At 42.0% G+C, this 21,237-nt stretch overlaps 1 long non-coding RNA gene across 1 annotated transcript in view; it reads left to right on the top strand.

Annotated features, from left to right (window-relative positions):
* Positions 1 to 953, top strand: part of LOC307211525 — a 32,712-nt gene extending 31,759 nt beyond the window's left edge. The window contains exon 3 of the long non-coding RNA XR_013836505.1: positions 889 to 953. This is a non-coding gene — a long non-coding RNA (uncharacterized lncRNA). The remainder of the gene's footprint in view (positions 1 to 888) is intronic.
* Positions 954 to 21,237: the final 20,284 nt, after the last annotated feature.

Raw genomic sequence — 21,237 nt, 5'->3', positions numbered from 1 at the left:
AGGCCAATGGCGCATGTAGCCCATCATGCTGTTATTAGAGGGGCCAACCAGAAGCGTGTGGGAAATCTGCAAGTAGGGCCTGAGCACAAGAGCACTCTCCCCTTCTATGGTTTCCAGCAACTGGTATTCAGAAGCATTCTGCCTCTGACCATGGAGGCAGAGCATAGCCATCGTGATTGGCAGCCTTGTCCTCCATGAATTTGTCTAATCTTTTAAAGCCATCCAAGTTGGTGGCCATCACTGCCTCCTGTGGGAGTGTGTGCGTGAAGTACTTCGTTTTATCTCTCCTGAATCTTCCAACATTCAACTTCAGTAGGTGCCCATGAGTTCTAGCATTATGCAAGCGGAAGAAAAACTTTTCTCAATCCACTTTCCCGATGGCGTGCATAGTTTTATAAACTTCTACCATGTCCCCTCTTACTCGCCTGAACAGCAGGTTGAGCAGGCACACAGGCCACCTAGTCACAGTTTTCTCCAGAGTGGTGAAATATATTTCATTTCTATTTCATTTATAGTAATTACTTCTAAATTTATAGTATTCATTTATAGTAATTACTTCTAAATTTGCATCTACTACATATAATTTATCATATGTCAATGCTGTGCACATTTGTGCCTTCTTTTTGATGAGGAATTTCTTCATTTGGAGCAATGCCTAAGTGGTCACCCTAATTGGTGACTCTCCTGCATGGCTAATTTGGGAACATCATCTGCGACAGGCCTCTTGGGCTACTTGGGCTACCTTGGAAGGGTCTGTCAGTGTTGCTAGGCCGACACTTGTTTCAGTAGCTGTCATTGTGCTTCTGACTTAGCTGCTGGTAAGATCACAACTAAACTAACCCTGGGGTGGCAGTAGCAGGCGTGACTATCCTGTTAATCTCCTTTCAGTCTGCAATAGCCTTTCAGCATGACCAGGGACAACACCTATGCCCAGCTGTGCCTCATGCAGATGCTGTAGGTAAGCATCGTGTTAAAATGTCTTAACACAGCAGTTACATCCAAGTAGTTAAGTGCAAACGAGTTCTAAAACAAAACGGCAAAGCTTGAAGCCAACACAATGCTATTTTCTGCTTTGTTTTCTCAGATGCCAAAGCCACGACTTTGTGTCTGCCTTTTTCAAGGCCCGGTGCCTTCCTCTCATTTTTTCCAATGAGAGGTAAACAGCTGGGGGCTCTGCCAATTCAATTAAGAATGCTCACACACACATTATATAATGAGGCAGGAATTTAGCCCCCTGAAGCCTAGTCCTGCAATCTAATCTGCTATTTAGTGGCCCCCAAAGATTCCTGAAACCTTTGTGGAGGGCTCCCCGCCTCCCTTTGCACACGCTGGTCTCTCCACACTTTCCCCTCTGTTTTTCTTTCCTCTTTGGCTTCCCTTCTCTGTATTGTTTTAAATTGGTGGCTGGGCTGCCTGCCAGATTAAATTTCATCTGCTTCTCCTCCTCCTCCCCCCCACCCCCAAATCTTCCCCAGAAGTGATACTGTTTACTTTCTCTGCTCCTTTTCTGAATGTCTTTGTACACATTGCAAGGGATATAATCACCAGCTGTGGAGAGCTTTGTCAAATGTTAACTTACTCCTCAATACCCTAGGGCTAGTGAGTGTTTTTACACACACACACACACACACACACACAGAGAGAGAGAGAGAGAGAGAGAGAGAGAGAGAGAGAGGTGTGTGTGTGTGTGTGTGTGTGTGTGTTTCAAATACAAAATAAAACAACTGCTTCTAAAAGACATCAACATATTTGCTACATTCCAATGCGGGGGGGGGGGGAACCCCCTTCCTTTCTCCTTTCTCCTTCAGGTGGAATTCGTGTGTGTTCTATTTACTCCTTCAGTATATTACGTGTGGAAGTGTGAGCTTATAAGGAGCCCATTGTTTCCCTCCACAAAACTTTGAGGAACAATGGGAGGCAGAAGAAAGATTAAAGTAGAAAAGTGTCTCTTCCCCTCCTTTTCCTCTTTGGTGGGTGAAAGAGAGGTCAAGCTGTGCCCATTGACCTTTGCCCTCTGGCCCCTGTGAACCAAAGGCGAGCCTTTTGAAGTAGTAAAGTGCCCACGAAGAAAAGAAAACCAAACAAACTGCCCGGCCTTTTCCTTTCCACCGACCAAACTGAGTTGGCAGATGCTTGAAAGACGATGACACGCGGTGTGGTGGGGGGCAGAAGGGAGGCTTCTTGCACTGACCTCCCACCTACCCCAGCTTGCCGTTAATTGGCACCGTAAAAAGCAAAAAAACCCACCCACACACTGGGAGAGGGGGTGAGGCAAGCCTTTCCTCCTCTTTCCCAGTCCCTACCTCCCGCCACCTAGCACATCACCGACAGGGGCAGTTCTTTGAACTCTCTGTGCTCTGCTAAAACAGGCACAAATGGGAATGGTATATGGAGGGTTAAGAGGAAAAGCTTTGTATGGGAAGAGATCAGCTAGATCACCAAAAGCTTTTCCTGTTGTCAAACAGATAGGACTTGTCAGTTGTGTTACCTGAATTGATGCCGTCACATGCATGACCCCTGCTGGTAATATGCTGGAAGGTACCTTTGTACACTTTAGAGATTCTTCCTGCCTCTTCCTCCCTTCATTTGACCCTTAAATTACAACAAGGGAAATGGTTTGTTTTCCAAAGCTAGGGAAAAGTGGAATTTGAAGGCAAAACCCATCGCAATGGTTTGTCTCTTCCCTGGATCCCAAACCCAGGGCGAATCCAGTTGTCAGTTTTAGGATGTGGTTGCAACTTACGGTAATTTAATCAGGACCAATCTTACAGATGTTTCTGTTGTGTTCTGCGGGTTTCCCAAACATCTCACTGTGCATCTGAATGAAGAGGGAGGGCAAATGGGGCAAGGACGATGAGAAGCAGTATGCTCAAGCCAGCTTGTAGGATATCAGGACAGGTAAACAGGAACTAAATTATCAGCAAAGGAAGTTTTATCATAATAGCACATGTAATCATTTACTTGGCTGTATCATGCTATCTTTGGGAAAGCCTGCTGCTAACACCTGCAGCTTCGGGGACCTTAAGGAGAGGATTTTCCTTTCTCTGATTCCATTGCTTTCAAAGGGTGCAACCATGACTCCTTTCTCTGTTGAAGGGACAACGACAAGTACCAGGATACAATTCAGAAGATAGTGCTCTGACTTTGTGGTGGTTCCAAAATGCTCATCCAAAATTCTCTCTAGATTTTTGGGCTGGGTTGTTTTACCAGTGCACAGGAGCACAGGTGTCCTTAGTAAAATGCTTCACAAAAGCATACAAGCTCTGATCAGGTGTTCCTCTCCCCTACCCTGCAATTAGCATCACATGATTTATGCTCCTGAATACCAGTTACTGGAAGCTGCAGGGGACGAGAGGGCTCTTGTGCTTGCATCCTGCTTGTGGTTTCCCACAGGCATCTGGCTGGCCATTGGGACAACAGGATGCTGGACTAGATGGGCCATTGGCCTGATCCTGCAGGCGCTTCTTATGCTCACTCTCAAAATTGTAGTGCTGTGTGTGGAGGACCTTTAACAAACTATAGTTCCAAAGATTTGGGGTGAGGTGGGGAGGCAAGGTGGCATGACAGTTTAAAGTAGTATGGTACTGCTTTAAATGCATGGTGTGGGTGTGGCCTTAGAGAATAACTCTCCAACTTCCTTACTGTAATTCTAGCCTATGAGGATCAGCAATGGAAGTGTGGATGTTCCCACTCAGTTTATTGAATGTAGGCCAGATTTCATTTTTGCCTTTTTTCTTCTTTTAGCACATATGGAACAGAATTTGAGGATCTTGGTCTGACTGCACACAGTATTCAGTTGGGTGCTGTGTATCATGCCAAAGTGTACTGAACTATGTGATAGCAGACATTTCTTCATTTAAAACAATTACATTTGGACCACTTTTAACCACATTTTCCTATTTAAAAAAGGTATCTTGCAGCTGCACGCTGCCACTGCCTTTGGACAGTGTCTGTGACATCTGTGGCAACAGGTTGTAGAGCTGAACCTGGCTGTAGAGCTTCATATTTTAGTGGAATGTAATTTTAAATACCTGGATTTTATATGCAATGCTCTCCCCCCCATCAGCACCCAACTGCGCCTTCAGAATGAACCACTACTTAAAATGTTCTACGAAGGCACTCCACACCTCTGAGAATAGATCCTTGGCATTTCTGAAGCTGTACAAATGTATTAGATAGATGAAATCATCATACATGGAAATAAACAGTTTGGTTCACCTCCAGATCACAGTGGATCTCTGTGTTCTTTTTGGATGGCAGGCTTTCAGTTTAGGTTTTGCTGAAACAAGCTTCACTATGCATATAGATAGCTCTGGGAGACAAAACAATGGCGCCAGTGCCAGGATGTTGGGGCCCCTGTTATATGCCACCCTCTCATCTATTGGGAATGGCATTTCAGTTCTTTATGAGTGACCGCAGTCAGGGCCAGCTCTGGGGTATGTTGTTACAGGGATAGACACACACATTTGAACAAACTCTCAAGGATTATTCCTGGAGTGTTTAAGGGCAAGCTCAAACTTGCCTTGGAAATAGTGTTGACTATTTAAAGCTTCTGAGGATGAGCGGAAAGGATCAGATGGCAGAGGGAGGGTAGGGAGGTATGAAAGCAGGGAAACTGCTTTACCACAGCCTCCCCCAACCTGGTGCCCTCAAATAATTTGAACTACAGTGCCCATCAGTCTCTGCCAGCACAGATGTGCTACTTGGAGTCATTGGCAGTCACACTATTGTGTGGCAGTCACACTATTGCCCTAGAAGGGCTACATTCCCAAGTTGGCAATCCCCATCTGTCCCTCACTTCCCTGTGCAGCTTGTGCAGAAACTACCTTCTTAACCAATGGACCCACTATTAGTCTCAACCACTCAATCTGCCAGAGCCTGTCTTCACATGCAGAGAAAGTCCCTAACTCATTGAGGGTTTGAGACCCATTGGCTGCCCTTACCTGGTTTAGCCAGCCAGTTGAAGCCATCCCAACGATGTGGCCATTGTCGCATGCTGACAAGAGCCACAGATGAGAGCTGTGTGCAGGGTAGGGACCAAAGGTACCTTAGAAGGAGCACAATGTGTCCCCCACCACAGGTACTATCCCTGCCATGCATACTGAATTGAATTTCTATCCAATCCTGAATAGTCACAGGAGATTTTTGTACAGTCTGATCTTCCAGACATACCATATTTGCTTAGAATTGTAGTGTGTCACTTTATATTGGGGAGGGAGGAAAGGAGGGGGAATATTAAGAATGTCACTGGCTGATGTTCCTGGTTCTGTCTTTTGTAAATTTCACTTTATTTAAGAAGGTCTTTGTTCTCTTGTAAGTTAGGTGGTACAGAAATAGATGGAATAAACAAACAAAGTAATACTAAAGAGGCTATTTCTGTTTGAACCACTCTTAGCATTCAATATTCCTATGCATCTGCATAGTCACTTGACAGCTTTTGTTTTAGGTTACTATTTTTTGAAGTAGAAATTGATCTATGTTGTCTTGTATACAAACAACAGGCATGGTGGGGACAATACATGATTCTTCTGATTGAAACTATGGTAAGGGCAATGAGCTAAAAATATACAAGAGGGAAAACAAAAATTTTGGGCCCTTAGTTTGAAAGTGATGGAGGAACAGCCAAATATAAGGGGATTTCTACGTACTATTTGAGGGACTCCTTAGTATGCAGAAGTATATTCATTTGTAATTTGAAAAGAAAGGAAAGGAAAAATAGACAGAATAGGAAGAAAACTGACCTGCTCAAGCTCTTAACAGCTTATAGTATATTTCAGGTGGGGATTAGGTTCAGTGGAATATGATTGGGAACATCATAAAAATCTGCTTCATCCTTTAAGGCAACTTTGCCATAGATGCCAAAGTCAATTTGATTCTCCCAATATCACCACTCCCACATGTATAAAACATGTTCCATGTCACACAGTTAATACATTTGACATTCTAATAGAAATTGGCAAGTGGAGTATTCTCTGGAGTTGGCTGGCTAGTTGACTAACAGGCTGTGAATCACATTCATAAGAACAATAATCTCAGAAACAATGAAAGATCAATCAGGAGAACTGACTCAGACTCTCTGTTTGCTTTAACTGGTCAACTCAACACATGGCTTGGCTCATATTAATGACAACCTCTCATTTTGATTTCTTCAGTTACATGTATTCTTCTCACCCTTCTAGCTTCTTCTTTGAAAGAGGATCATTGAAGTTTATTGTGCTAAGGAAGTGTTATGGAAACTGTCTATGTGTTATTTTTTTAAGGGAAAAATGTTTCTGCGATTTAGTCTCTCTAGCCCTGAGCCCCTATTTTATTTTTGTTGTTCCTTTTTGTTCTTGACCTCTTCTTTTCCCAGGTCCTTCTTGACTTATCTTTCTTCTCTGCTCACTCATCCCATATCACCCTGCAACAAGGAATGAATGAAGGCATTCTGATTAGGTGTTTTCTTTTGCCAGTCAATCTTTTCACTAATTTCCTGCAAATGATTAGGTATCATATTTTAACATAACATGATGAATTTCATAACATTTTTTTCAGTGACTCATTTATATTCTTTCAGTGTTTGGTTTCTCTCTTTTTTCTGGGAAGCTTTAAATATTCAATCACTCCTTCCTTAAACATTTGTATGAGAGGCCTGCAATAAATGTATTATTATAAACAAGGCAGGACAAATTCATATAATTGAAAATTGCATCTGCTAATGTGCCCAGTGTTATATTTGTTCCTCTTATCTGGGATAGGAAGATCCCTTGGTTGTTAAAAGGCACATATAAGCATTTTAACTTGAATGGGGGGGGGAGAATTAGCAAGAGTATGAAACATTTGACTTTCCTAAAGATTTTGTAAACAGAGGTCTTGGAATTCTGTTCTCTCATGCACCCAGAACAATGAGTTTACATGTAGTGTGTGTGATTGTCTAGGTCTAGGTCTCTAACTGGTGGGACCTTTCATGATCTCCCCCATCCCTGTCAGCCATATTTGACTGTTGGGTGAGGTTGTCCACCTGTCAACCACCAGATTTGATAGGGCGGTCAGCTGATTCTTTTTTGCCCACATGGTTTGCCATCTAGCTGTGCCATCAAAGGCAGAGCCTTCAAAGTTCCCATCAAAGGGTTCTGCAAGTCCCCATTGGAGATCAGCTGATGGTCTGCTATTGATAAGCCCCTTGCAGAGAGAAAAATCTCCAGTGCAAATTAGGGCAATTTCCATAGGGTAATGTGCGTCGGCATCGGAAAACCTTCAGCTTGCATGGGGAATATTTTCTGATGCCTTAGAGGGCGATGTAGTTTAACATGTTTATTTTGCTGGTATTTAGTAAACAAAGATAAAAACTGATACTGTATTTGAAATTGGCATCTATTAATTTTACTAATGAATTTATGAAAAGGGGGGGGGGGGAATCTGCAGAAATTCAGAACACTGTAAAACTCTCCACCCCCAATCACTGCCATGGTCCTATTATAATAGTGCTACAAGAGTTTCGGGGGGGGGGGAAGAGAGAATTTTGGCTATTATCTGGGGGAATTTCAAATGTGGACTGTGTGGAACACACAAGTGCTCTTGCTAGCTGAACCACTACCTGCCACCACATTTCATTGCCCATGGAACAATAACAGGTCACATGACTGCACTATTCCAAGGGGTGCTGTGGGAAGAAAGGAACACCATCTCTACCGCTGTTGCCGCTAGTAAAGAGTCGCAGCAGAATCCTTCACACACACACCCTATTTTTTCACCACTTTCATGTCCTCAGACTCCCCTTTACCCCAAATTTTCTTGAAGTCCAAATCTGTGAGCTTCTGACCACCCCGGTTTGCATGCAAATAAATCCTGTTCAGCAAATAATGCTGGCATCTTCAATATTACATGTTGAGCCTGTTTTATTGCTTCCTGATGATTCTGGCTGGGGGATTAAGGATAACTAGCCTGTTAATTGCCCCCTTGAATAGCCTTTCTCAATTGCTCCAATGACAGATTCTGTTTCCACAGAGAAGATGGCTTTGATTACTCATTTCCTTGAATTTTTGTTCTTTTCATTTTTTCCTAGCAAAATAATGCTATTTCGCTATTCAAAGAAAGAAAAAACACACACAAGCTATTCAGCTATTAGAGTCTACCCCTCCATGAGAACAGATACTGAAATTGGGGCAATTGGGGGAGTCTAGTCAAAAGGTGATTAGCTGTCCATTCATCACTGATCCCCTGGCCAAAATTAACAGGAAGAAATATAGTTAATGGGCTGAACCTGAAAACGGCAACATCTTAAAATACAAAAGCATAGAAGTCCTGAAAAACCTTGTGAGAGCAATCCTACAGCTGTCATTCAGCTAGCCATGGTGCTGTTGCGATTGGTGTAAATGCCACTTTGCCAAAATTCACCAGTAGGATGGCGCTTATTTCCCAAGGCGCACTGGTATACCCTCTGAAAGCTCTGCATGTGCAGATGTTCGACTGACCAAAATGAGGTGTTGGGGGGGTCACCCAAGATTTGAAAGATGTTAAGCACTTTTGTTTCCCTAGCAAACTAAGGCGCGGGGGCCGGATCCGGCCCAATCGCCTTCTAAATCCAGCCCATGGACAGTCTGGGAATCAGCATGTTTCTACATGAGTAGCATGTGTCCTTTTATTTAAAATGTATCTCTGGGTGATTTGTGGGGCATAGGAATTCATTCTTTTCCCCCAAAAAAATATAGTCCGGCCCCCAACAAGGTCTGAGGGACAGTGGACCAGCCCACTGCTGAAAAAGTTTGCTGACCCCTGCCTGAGCAAAAAATGAGATCTCAAGTATTCCAGCACTGGATCTGGTGTAGTTCATTCCTTCCCATGGATTGCCAAAGAAAAAGAAAATATGGAGCAGGGAGGAGGGGGGAGGAAAACCATCCCCAGCCTTATGTCCTGGCCACCAAGAGCTGGCAGATCTTAAGAAGTGGCAGTAGCTCCGCCATGGAATATCCCCCTCTTTCTGCCATAGCACTATGCATGAGTGCTGAAATTGCCTTTTATTACAACTGCAGATTGGGGCTGACAAAGCATAATTTGGCATTTGGGCTGTCTGAACACTATATTAAAAGTGAGTGAAGAAAGGATGGCAGTTCCATAGAAAAGGCTAGTATGGCAGCAATTGCATGCCACAATTCTTTGGCAGCATGAAATATGCCATACATATTAAGGAGCAATCTGTATGGAAGAATTCAGCCTGGTTTTCCAGGAAACTTATTGGAACAGGCTCCTAACTCCATTTGTCCACATAACACAGGAATGCAAGTGACTTGTCTGATTCAGAAGGGTTTGAATAAGGCCTGAGAAATAAAATGATTTTCTTTGTGACCAAGAAACTGCCAGATAGCAGGACCCAACTGTCATGACTACCCTTTGGAGTTTCTTTTATCTTGCAGGAGAAGGTGGAAAATTAAAGATTGAAGCATCACGTCTCTGAACCTGGGGTTTCTTTTATCTTCTGACTCACACAGAGAAACAAACTTGACCTAGCTATGTTTGGCTGCCACAGAGACGGTTTAAGGATCACATTTACTTCATGGAAGAGCAATGATGAAACATCCTTTAATATTCCAGTAAATGTACCCATCTCTGATTAAGAATATTGTTATTCTGACTTGATGTGTTTATGTGTGTGTATTTACTGAGCTGTAAACAGGAGTAAAAGTATGTCAAAGGGAAACTGAGATGTAAATATCCCCCGTGCTAACACCATTTACAGTATATTATATTTTATATATGATCTCTGTAAATCACCTTTCATCAAAAGATTCCAGAGAAGCATACAAAAGTCTGGGAGAGGGGAACTAATTCAGGCACAATGTATAAATACAATTTAAAACCAACAAATGAACATAATAATGTACAAAATAACCAAAGCAAACCGAAGCATAAGAGAGAGCAAATAAGCAGCAAAAATAACCTAAAATCTAAAATGTCTGGGCAAATAAGAAGGTGTTCAGATGGCAACAAAACACTTGTATTATTGTAGCTCAGCATGCCTCTTTGGGAAGGAAATTCCAAACCGGAGAAAAGGTTACCTTCCTTATGTTTATTTAAAACACTTCCATATTTTTCGGTATACTTTTAAGTGGCAGAGAGGCGGTAAGGTGCCGATAGATTATCTGGAGTGCTTCCCATGTAGACAATGCAGATGCCAAATTTAATATCAATGGGCTTGTTATCATCACGAGTACACAAGAATTGATGTACACCCTAAGGGCACATTTGGACTACATGCTTTCTTCAATGGGGTCCACTTTGTAGGATTGTTTTTAGGAAGAAGAAACACCAGGACATAATTTCCCCACTTTAGATTTATGTGAGAATGTGGGGAAAGAAACAGGAAGGAAAGGGGAAAGTATACCACTGTAAAAGTGCGCATTTGTTTTTTTTTTTTTTTTTATAATGATTTTTATTAATTTTCCACACATAAAATAAAGAACAATGTAACACAGTATAACTTCATAATCATCGGTTCATAGCCTTTTTCTTTGACTTCCCCATACCTCCCTATCCCTGCATCCTTGTTTAAAATTCTTTAGCAACCCTTAAGTCCATTGTCTTAGTTCTTTTTCATAAATATTTCTTAAGTTTTTTTGTTTACTGCTGCAATTCTTTACTTCTTACCCCCTGACATCTTAACATTCCTCAATTTTACAATTATTTTTAAGATATATCTTGAAATTCTTCCAGTCCTCTTCCACTGTCTCTTTCCCCTGGTCCCGGATTCTGCCCGTCATCTCAGCCAGTCCCATAAAGTCAATCACCTTTGCTTGCCATTCTTCCAGAGTAGGTAGTTCTTGCGTCTTCCAATACTTTGCCAGTAGAATTCTTGCTGCTGTAGTGGCATACATAAAGAATGTCCTATCCTTCCTTAACACCACTTGGCCCACCATACCCAAGAGGAAAGCCTCTGGTTTCTTAGGAAAAGTCCACTTAAGGACCTTCTTAATTTCATTATAGATCATTTCCCAGAAAGCTTTAACCTTTGGGCAGGTCCACCAAAGGTGGTAGAAAGTGCCTTCAGTCTCATTACATTTCCAACACTTATTATTAGGCAAATGATAAATTTTTGCAAGCTTGACTGGGGTCATGTACCACCGGTAGATCATTTTCATAATATTTTCTTTTAAAGCATTACATGCAGTAAATTTAATACCGGTGGTCCATAACTGTTCCCAGTCAGCAAACATAATGTCATGACCTATGTCTTGTGCCCATTTAATCATAGCTGATTTCACCGTTTCATCCTGTGTATTCCATTTTAACAGCAAGTTATACATTCTTGATAAATTCTTAGTATTGGGTTCCAACAATTCTGTTTCTAATTTTGACTTCTCTTTCTGAAATCCTATTTTCCTGTCCTGTTTAAACGTCTCATTTATCTGATGGTAATGCAACCAGTCTCGAACCTTAGGTTTTAGTTTCTCATAACTCTGAAGTTTCACCCTTTCACCATCGTATTCTATAATCTCATGATATTTTGGCCATTTAGAATCCATATTAAGCTTTTTTACTTCCCTAGCTTCCATTGGTGACACCCACCTAGGGGTTTTGCTTTCCAACAAATCTTTGTATCTAATCCAAACGTTATACAATGCTTTCCTTACAATATGGTTTTTAAAACTTTTATACACCTTTACCTTGTCGTACCATAAATATGCATGCCAACCAAAGCTATTGTCATACCCTTCCAGATCCAAAATGTCAGTATTCTCAAGAAGTAACCAGTGTTTCAACCAGCAGAAAGCTGCTGATTCATAGTAGAGTCTTAAGTCCGGCAGGGCAAACCCCCCTCTATCCTTTACATCAGTTAAAATCTTAAATTTAATTCTGGGCTTTTTGCCCTGCCAGACAAATTTTGATATATCTTTCTGCCATTTCTTGAAACAATCCATCTTGCCCACAATCTGCAGCGTCTGGAATAAAAACAGCATTCTAGGCAATACATTCATCTTAATAGTAGCAATTCGGCCTAACAAGGAAAGTTTCAGCCTTGACCATATTTCCAGATCCTTTTTAACTTCTGACCAACATTTTTCATAATTATCCTTAAATAAATTCACATTCTTAGATGTTAAGTTTACCCCTAGGTATTTTACCCTTTTTGTTATTTCCAAGCCTGTTTCATTCTGAAAACTCTCTCTTTCTTCCATTGTTAAATTTTTTTCCAACACTTTCGTTTTTTGTCTGTTCAATTTAAAACCTGCTACTCGACCAAATATTTCAATTAGTTCTAAAACTCTTTTAGTACTAGTGTCTGGCTGTTGCAAAGTCAATACTAGATCATCTGCAAATGCTCTTAATTTATAATGTCTAACTCCGACCTGAACTCCTTTAACCAACTGGTCCTTTCTGATCATGTTTAACAAAACCTCCAGGACTGATATAAAAAGTAAAGGGGATATTGGGCAACCTTGTCGTGTACCTTTTTCTATAGGTATTTCTTCTGTTACCACGTTATTTACAATTAATTTGGCTTTTTGTTGAGAATATATTGCACCTATACCGTTTTCAAAACCTTGACCTACCCCCATCCCTTGGAGATTCTTTTTCATAAAAGTCCAACAAATGTTGTCAAAGGCTTTCTCCGCATCCACAAAAATCAAAACTGCTTTCCTATTAATGTCAACGTCCAGCAGCTCCAAAATGTCTATAATGTTCCTCACATTGTCTGACATATGTCTACCTGGGAGAAAGCCTGTTTGGTCCTTATGAATCTCTTCTGCCAACACTCTTTTCAATCTTTTTGCCAAAATGTCTGCAAAAATTTTGTAATCCACATTGAGTAAAGATATAGGGCGGTAGTTTTTAACTTGGTTCTTCTCAGTCTCTGTTTTCGGTATAAGTGAGATGAAAGCCTCTTTCCACGATTCAGGTGCCTTTTTCCCCTTCAAAATTTCATTGCAAACTTCCTTCAATGGTTGTATCAGCCATTCTTTCAGCATTTTGTAATATTTGGCCGTCAGGCCATCTGGTCCTGGTGATTTTCCCAGTTTCATATTTTGAATGGCACCCTCTATTTCTTGTTCTGTTATTTCCTCGTTTAAGATCCTTTTGCTTTGTTCTGAAATTTTTGGTAAACCGTATTTTCTGATGAATTCTTCTATTTCTTGCTCGTTGGTTGGCCCTTGTGCATACAATTTCTTAAAAAAGCTTTGAAAACAATTGTTGATCTCGTTGGGTTTGTGGATAATCTTTCCATCCATTTCTAAACTTGTTACCGTATTCATTTTCTGCCTTTTTTTCAATTGCCATGACAGAAGTTTCCCACATTTATCCGCTGATTCAAAAGTTTTTTGTCTCATTTGCTTTATCTTCCATTCTATTTGTTGGTTCATGAGTTCCATATATTGCATCTGATGAAACTTTATTTCTCTCAAAATCTCATGAGACTTTGGTTTGGACCTCAACTTCTTCTCTCCTTCTTTTATTTTTTCTAAAATTTTTTCCTTCTTTTCATTTTGTTGCTTCCTCTTAATAGAATTTTGTTGAATTAGGAAACCTCGCATCACGGCTTTGCTTGCGTCCCAAATTATTCTTTTTTCCACATCTGTTTTCCTGTTGATCTCAAAATAATCTTTTAATGTTTTAAGGGCCTTCTTGTGGATCTCTTCGTCCTTAAATAGGGTGTCATTCATTCTCCATCTAAAGGAACCAGTAGTTGTTAGTTTCATCTCCATCTTGACCGCGTTGTGGTCGGAGCACGTTTTTGGGCAGATTTCTACTTTTTTTGTTCTTGACGCCAGACTGCTAGAAATCCAAATTTGGTCTATTCTTGTCCATGTCATTTTTGCTTCTGAGAAGAAAGTTCCCTCTCTCTCTAAAGGATTCTTTGTTCTCCAAATGTCAATCAAGTCCATTGTTTCAGTCATTTCAAAAAAGATCCTTGGTAGTCTCCCTTCTTTCGAGATCACTTGTCTCTGTGCTTTATCCATGTTTGTTGAGACAACTCCATTCATATCTCCCATCATTAGGATTTTATAATCTAAAAAGTCAACTAATGTCTCATGCAACTTCCTAAAGAATTCAGCCTTCCCTTCATTTGGGGCATAAACTCCCACAATTAATATCTTTTCTCCTTGAATTTGTATTTCAATTGCCAGGTATCTTCCTTGTTCATCTTTAAATATCAATTTTGGAGCCAACTTTTCCTTTGCATAGATCACCACACCTCTTTTCTTTACTTTGTCTGATGAGATGAATTCTTGACCGAGTCTCTTATTTATTAATAATTTCCTGTGTATCCTGGCAATATGGGTTTCTTGCAAACATATTATGTCTAATTGTTCTTTCTTCAAAATATGAAAAACCTGTCTTCTTTTCCGAGGAAGGTTCAAACCATTACAGTTCCAACTAAGGAGTTGCAGAGACATTTTGTAATTAGGTAGCTATTCCTCCAACTGCTCCAAGCTTCTGCTCTTCCTCCGATGGTGGTAATGAAAGTCCAAATGACAAATTTGCTATATCGGGTGGTTCCCTCTCCTCCACGGTTCCTTTCTGCAAGTCCTCCAGATACTTCTCTAGAAATAGTTCTTTGTCCTGAATTGTTTTTATTTTAATCTTCCTTCCATTGAAGTTAAAGGACAATCCTTGTGGAAATTCCCATCTGAATGGTATAGTGTTTTTCTTCAGCAGGTCTACTAAACTCTTGTAATATATTCTCACCTCTAAAATGTATTTAGGAATGTCCTTAAAAATCTGTATCTGACAATTTTGGATCACCAGTGCCTTTTGGTAATGCAAATTCAATATTCTATCTCTTTCTTCTTTTGATCTCAATGTAATTAGGCAGTCCCTTGGTTTTTTGTCCTGCCTTCTACCCAGTCGAAAGGCTGATATTATCTCAAGTTCCTCATCTTCCTCCCATTCCTCCCGCCAAAAAGTTATGATGTTCTCTGTGAGAAATTTCACAAGGTTGTCCCCTTCCACTTCAGGCACCAATCTAAATTTTAAATTCTTCTCTTTACGTTGAAGTTCCAGTAAGGAGAGGGCTGCATCATGCTCATTCACTTTTTTAATAATAGGCCCAAATTTTTCCCTTGTCTCTTCAGCTGTTATTTTGGCACTTTCTGCAATCCTTCGTGTTTCTGAATTTTCCTGAATTAATCTATTTATAGAATCTGTGTTCGATGCGACACTAGCCGTATTTACATCCAACCTTGTTGTCAACTCTGTTAATTTTTTAGAATTCTCTGTCGAAAGTTTTGTCAATGCTTCCAGGGATTGATTTATTTTAAGTAGAGCCTGAGTCATAGGATCCATAGAAGCTGGTGTTTTTTCCTGCACAGCTGCAGTTCCTGATATAGAGGCCCTTTTCTTGTGAGATTGTTTTGCTTTCTGCCTTGTTACTATCTCTTCTGTAGGGGCACTCATATCCTCAAGGTCGTTTTCACAGAGTTGATTCCCAAGTGGAAAATCCCACTGTTACTTTTTCAAGTGCAACAGTTTCAAATAGAGTCCTCTAGAGGGAGCATTCAATTGTATCCAAATGGCAAAGATGGAAAAAAAACAAAGAAGCAAGGGAGTATAACAGTAGCCAAAAGTTTCCAATGTCCAAATTGTAAAGTCTCTATTTTTCTATGTGGCCAAAATGCAGCAAAGTACATCTAAGGTCCGATAACTTTTTTGCAAACAAGTCCCCACTTCTCAAAGTTTGACAGTCCACGTCCCAGGTGTCTTGTTTGGGCAGCCCGACCCCAGGGGATTTGGCAATGGAAGGTCTTAATTTTCCATTAATTTTCCAGCAGATTAACAACGTTCCAATCCCTTCCCCCCTTCTCCTGCCAGTCTGGGGGGAGGTTTTAAGTCCGATGTCAGTTTGACAGCTTAAAAAAATTAGAAAGGTTCCCTTTAAGTGCAGCTTGATTTTCGTTGCTTTATTCCTTCTGCAGTTCCGGGGAGGCAGACTTCCTTAATTTTTGCCTTTCCCGTTTTCAGCCAATTTTGTTTTTTTAAAAGTCCCGTTACTTTTCCAATCTTACTCACGGGTGTTGTGGTCAGATTCCAATTGCAGGAAGGAATCGGCGCTCTCCGCTCATGGCGACGCGGCTTCACTCCGCTAGCTGGGTGACGACTCTCAGCACCGCGCTTACCCCGATGCCGCTCAGAAGCCTTTAAAAAGGCTCCCTCACAGTACCGGGGGGCGCAAAGGGTGCCCACCGAATCTCCTTTGTTCACAGGCTCCGCGCCTGTGATTTTAGGGGTCCCCCGCTTGCCGTAGCGGGTAAGACCCGAACTAACGGAGCAGTCCTGCCTCGGAGCTCGAGGCTCGGACCGCCATTAAGCGCTGGCGCCGACCGGAAGTCCAAAAGTGCGCATTTGTAACTCAGGTCTAGGGTGAACCCCAACTTGTGTCAAGCTCTTCAGCAAAGGCATTGTATTTAAATCACTTCTGAAAATGCTCTAATGGATTATCTTCAGCAAGTTTTCTAAATGAGCCCCATGCGACAATTTGTTTTCTTATCAAGTGAGGGCATTTTCACAAGACCCTTTGACACTGAGAGGAAAAGCCACTCCACAGGGACTCATTCATCTCAGAAATGGCCTGTGTGAAAAGGCCACTTGATGGAAAGGGTGACGTAGTGGTAGCCTGCTTTAAATTAATTTATTTAAATATTTATTGGCCGCACTTGCACGAAAAATGTAGCAAGGCAGTGTATACCACACATTTTTTTAAAAAGCAATAAAAACTGTTCGGTAAAAAGAAATTCACATTGCAAAGGCCTGTCTGAATAACACAGTTTTATGGAGATGTCTAAATGAAGCCAGGAATGATTCCTGTTGAATCTCTCCTGGCAGGGAGTTCCCCAGGGCAAAGCCATGCTAAAGTTCGCTCCCTAGTAATAGACAATTGAACTTCAAGGCATAGGCAGTGGCGTAGCGTGGGGGGTGCAGGGGGGGCCGGCCGCACCGGGCGCAACATCTGGGGGTTAGGGAAATCCACGGGTTAGGGGGCGCAAATCCACGGGTTAGGGGGGCGCAAATCCATGGGTTAGGGGGCGCAAATTACTTGGGTGCTGATAACCCACGCTACGCCACTGGGCATAGGGAACCACAAGGAGTGCCTCATCAGAGGATCTCCGTGACGGAGACGGAGCATAAGGAATAAGATCCTTAATGTACTTAGGGAGACGTTTCCTGATCAGGGAGAATGAACTCTGCTGAACCACAGCAACACAACCTCCACAACCCTCTAGCCTGGACTACCCAGTGGTAATCCACACATACTTCTGCATGAGCTCTCCAGAAGATTGCCTGTGACGGAGGGCAGCCCTTGCTATAAGGAATGGGAATTCATAAAACTGCCATCCTAACCCTGCTCTTCTTGATGCACTGGTGAGAAGGCTAAGCAAGACACACAATATGCCAATACCTGAAGGATCGCCTCTCCCCATATAAACCACCCTGGACTCTGCGTTCATCATCTGAGGCCCTTCTTCATGTGCCTCCTCCATGTGAGGTCCAGAGGGTGGCAACACGAGAACGGCCTTCTCTGCAGTGGCTTCCCATTTGTGGAATGCTGTCCCAGGGAGGCTCGCCTGGTGCCTTCATTATCTACTTTTAGGCGCCAGGTGAAAACATTCCTCTTCAACCAGCTTTTGGCTGATTAATATTCTACAGCTTTTTAAATGTATCTGTGGGAAGGGAGGGGTTATTGTTTTGCTGTTTTGTTTTTATCCTGTATTTTATCCTGAGAGCCGCCCTGTGATCTTATGATGAAGGGCAGTATAAAAATCTAATAAACAGACAAATAAATGATGAAAATATGTCTCTGAGTGTGGAACCCCACTCAAGTTTTTTTTTTGTTTTTTTTTAAAAATAAGCATGTAGAAACTCCTTGCTTAGTGCATCAAGCAATAGGCAGGAGCCACTGAAAAACTGGGAGATTTGACAAAGTAGAATTTTAAAAGAGGCTTCCCCAGATTTCATAACCATAAAGATTTCTGTATTGTAGAGATCCATAATATGACCCCTAACTAACATGAATTATTACATTTGAAGTGCTTCTAATTAACTTTGCTTCTCCCCCCCCCCTTTTTTTAAGAGAGATAATGTTGAAGGGGATTCTGCAGTGAAATAATCAGCATTTTCAAGATTTTGAAATTTTATTTGAGGCTTGTTCCTTTGTTCCAGTGCTGAGAAACTCATTTCCAGATGTAAACCACACTGTCCTTTCCCTGTGGTTGGGAAGAGAAGGATAAAATTAAAGTGATGAATGAATTAATGAAAATAATTGAAATAACAATGGTCAGGAATCTCCTTTGTTCGCTGCGAGTGAGTCAGCACAGGGACTCCTGCTGCGAGTCCGCCTCTGATGTTAGCCACAGACATTACAGCAGGGATGCATACAGTGAGGGAGGCTTTGTTTCTGCTTTGTTTATTGTTTTGGCTTTGCATATTGGTAATGGAGAAGTCTTGGAAAGGGACTTAGGCACAGATTTTTCTGCCATGATTTGTTCACTCCAGACGAAAATCTATCTTCATTGAAATCTTTCCCTTCTTTGAAAAGGCATCATCATGGACTTCCGGGTCGGCGCCATCGCCGAATGGCGGACTCCCTCCGAGCTCCGGAGGGAGTCGGCTGGGTAGGGTCGGGTCCTGCCGTGCCGGCGACGTGGGGACCCTCAAAAACCATGGGTGGAGATGCCCATGGACCTGGTGACTCGGCGGGCACTGTTTGAGCCCCCCCGACCCGCGAAGGAGCCTTTTTAAAGGCTGCGGAGCGGGTGACGGGGGTGTGTGTGTGGTGCTGTGAGTCCAATGCTTCCCCTGCCCAGCGAAGCCGCATGCCATTCGGCGGAGAGCAACGACTTCTTCTTTGAAAATTTCGGATTTGGACTAAAAGGAACAACCCGTGAGTAAATTGATTGGACTTAAAAGGAAAATTTGATCTTTGAATTTGGAGCGAGCGGGGGGAGTGCAAAAAGGAAGTCCACCCCCCCCCCTGTTGTAGATGGCTCAACGCAAGGATTTGACAACTAAGATCGAGAGATGAACTTGTTTACCTGAAAAAAAATTTTAACTTCACGAAGGGAAATTACAATAATTGTGCTGGAGGAGAAGACTGATTTGTGGGAACTAAAATGCAACCCCCCCCCCCGGGAACCGGGAACGATCCGCTATGAGAGACTGGTGAAGAGACACAGAAACTTTGACAGCTGTCAGGGTAGCTGTCAAAGCAGGAAAATAAAAGAGAACTTTGTTACGATGGCTTTGCTGGTTAGATTTGTTACAATTTGGACATAAATTATTGGAAATAAAGGCAACAAGTTATTTGACTTTTGGGTCTGATTTTGAAAGAAATTAAGTTACCATATTCCCTCTAGAGGGAGGCTGGGACATTGCAACAGTAGCAGCAAGTGGAAAAATACTATGAATTTGAGCAGGATCTGTTATCTCTTGGGAAAGCTGCAAAAACGAAGCATTATTTTGTCTACAGAGGTTTCTATACTAAAGGAGACAATGGATTTATCTATTGAAGAAAGGAAGGGACTTGACGCAAGTTATGTTCCTGAATAACAAAAGCCTCTGTGGAGAACAAGAAGTTTCTGAATTAGAAGGTTTCTGCAGCAGAACAGGAAAAAGCAACCTGAGGAATAAGAGCTGGACCAAATTTGAAGCCAGAGTATTTGGAACATCCAGACTTTAAAAGGACCAAGAAATAGAATTTAAGTTAGACTCTTAAACATAGAGGTCTGGATGGAAGAACAATGACTTATTCTGAGAGTTTTTTCGAGATTGGACTTTCTGAAATTAAAAGCTATCAAAAGACGGCAAAGATATAGACGTGGATACACCAGGCTGGCAGTAGACAATGGATGAACTTTGGGGATTGGAACCGGGGAATGGGGGGGGGGGTGGAGATTTGGAATCCAAAGGCTGTAAAATTATATATTATTTCTTTCTTTACTTTTTTCATGTTTGTTGTTTGAAAATAGGGGAATTCGTGGAAGGGAAATGGGGTCGATCTTAGGGAATTATATAAAATATAAGGAGAAATGGTTCATTAAGATAAATAAGATAAATTAATTTGGAATAAATGGGTTATTTAAAATTACAAATAAGGTTTTAAAATTTGGGGTAAGAATCTGTGGAATCAATTTAAGGGAAATGGAATACAAGAGGGGGAGGGGGGGAAGTCCGGGAAAGATGCCACTGAAACCAAGTGTAAATCATATTTGTTTTTTCTTTCTTTCTTGCTATCTTTCCTTTTTATTCTGGAAATTTTTTAATAAATATTATTAAAAAAAAAAATGAAAAGGCATCATCACTGGTCCTGAAGTAGGGACAGGGACTCTCAGGACCAGGGGCTAGCTGGCAGTAAATCACACCTTGCAAGTTGGAGTTAACTATTTATTAGCCAAAGCATGATCTGCAAACCTGGTGGAGTGTCAGGCCTAAAGAACACAGCAACTCATCCCTGAAGGTCCCCACCTTCCCACAGCTTCCTAAGTCCCTTCCTCTCTAGGTTCCCCCCCCCCCAAGCAATCAGAGACTGCACTTGCATGCAGCCAACCTCTCCTCTACTCTTTTCATGCCTCTTCTGGTTTTGGGAGACAAGGGAAGAGGGGAGCTTGATGCAGTAGGAGGGGAACACACATGTCACTGTTCACCAGTCTGATCCATCTCTGCCTCTTGGCCTCTCTCCTCTCCTGCTTCACCTTCTGGGCTTCTCTCTGCCACAGAGTACCAGTGTTGATATATTGCTGGTCATGGAAGGGGAAAGAGGCATAGCAGAGAGGGTGGGGTGCACACATTTTTGAAAACAACAGAAGTCTTGGTTGGTGAGGGGGGATTTTCTACAGTGGAGGGTTCTGGCACAGATAAATGCTTAGGAGACCACAAGATCCCTAGAGACCACAAGTGGCCATGACAGTGGGTGTGGGAATCAGTCCAAATTTTCAGGCCGGGTTCACAGGCTAAAGGAGGAAGTTAGGGAGAGACAGCAGAAGGCCACTGGGTCAATGAGGTTATCAGTGTATATGTTGAAGTCACTAAGGAGCAAAGTGGGAGTAGGAAACTATGTGTCAGTGTCAGATAAGAAAGTTGAAATGGAGCCAGGGTGATTCTGTAGCACAGGAAAGGACCGCAGAGGCACGTGGAATGAATTTTGAAGCTTGGGTAGCAGTGAGAATTGGGAAAAATCAGGGGTTAGAGATGGCAGAACTTGGCAAGAATACCGACTCCACCACTGCAGCTCTGGAAGGGGAGTAGTGGTGGGTGTTAGTGGAGGGCATG

Source organism: Podarcis cretensis, assembly GCF_951804945.1.
Source record: "Podarcis cretensis genome assembly, chromosome: 1".
Classification (NCBI taxonomy): Eukaryota; Metazoa; Chordata; class Lepidosauria; order Squamata; family Lacertidae; genus Podarcis; species Podarcis cretensis.
This window is presented reverse-complemented; position numbering and strand designations above follow the sequence as displayed.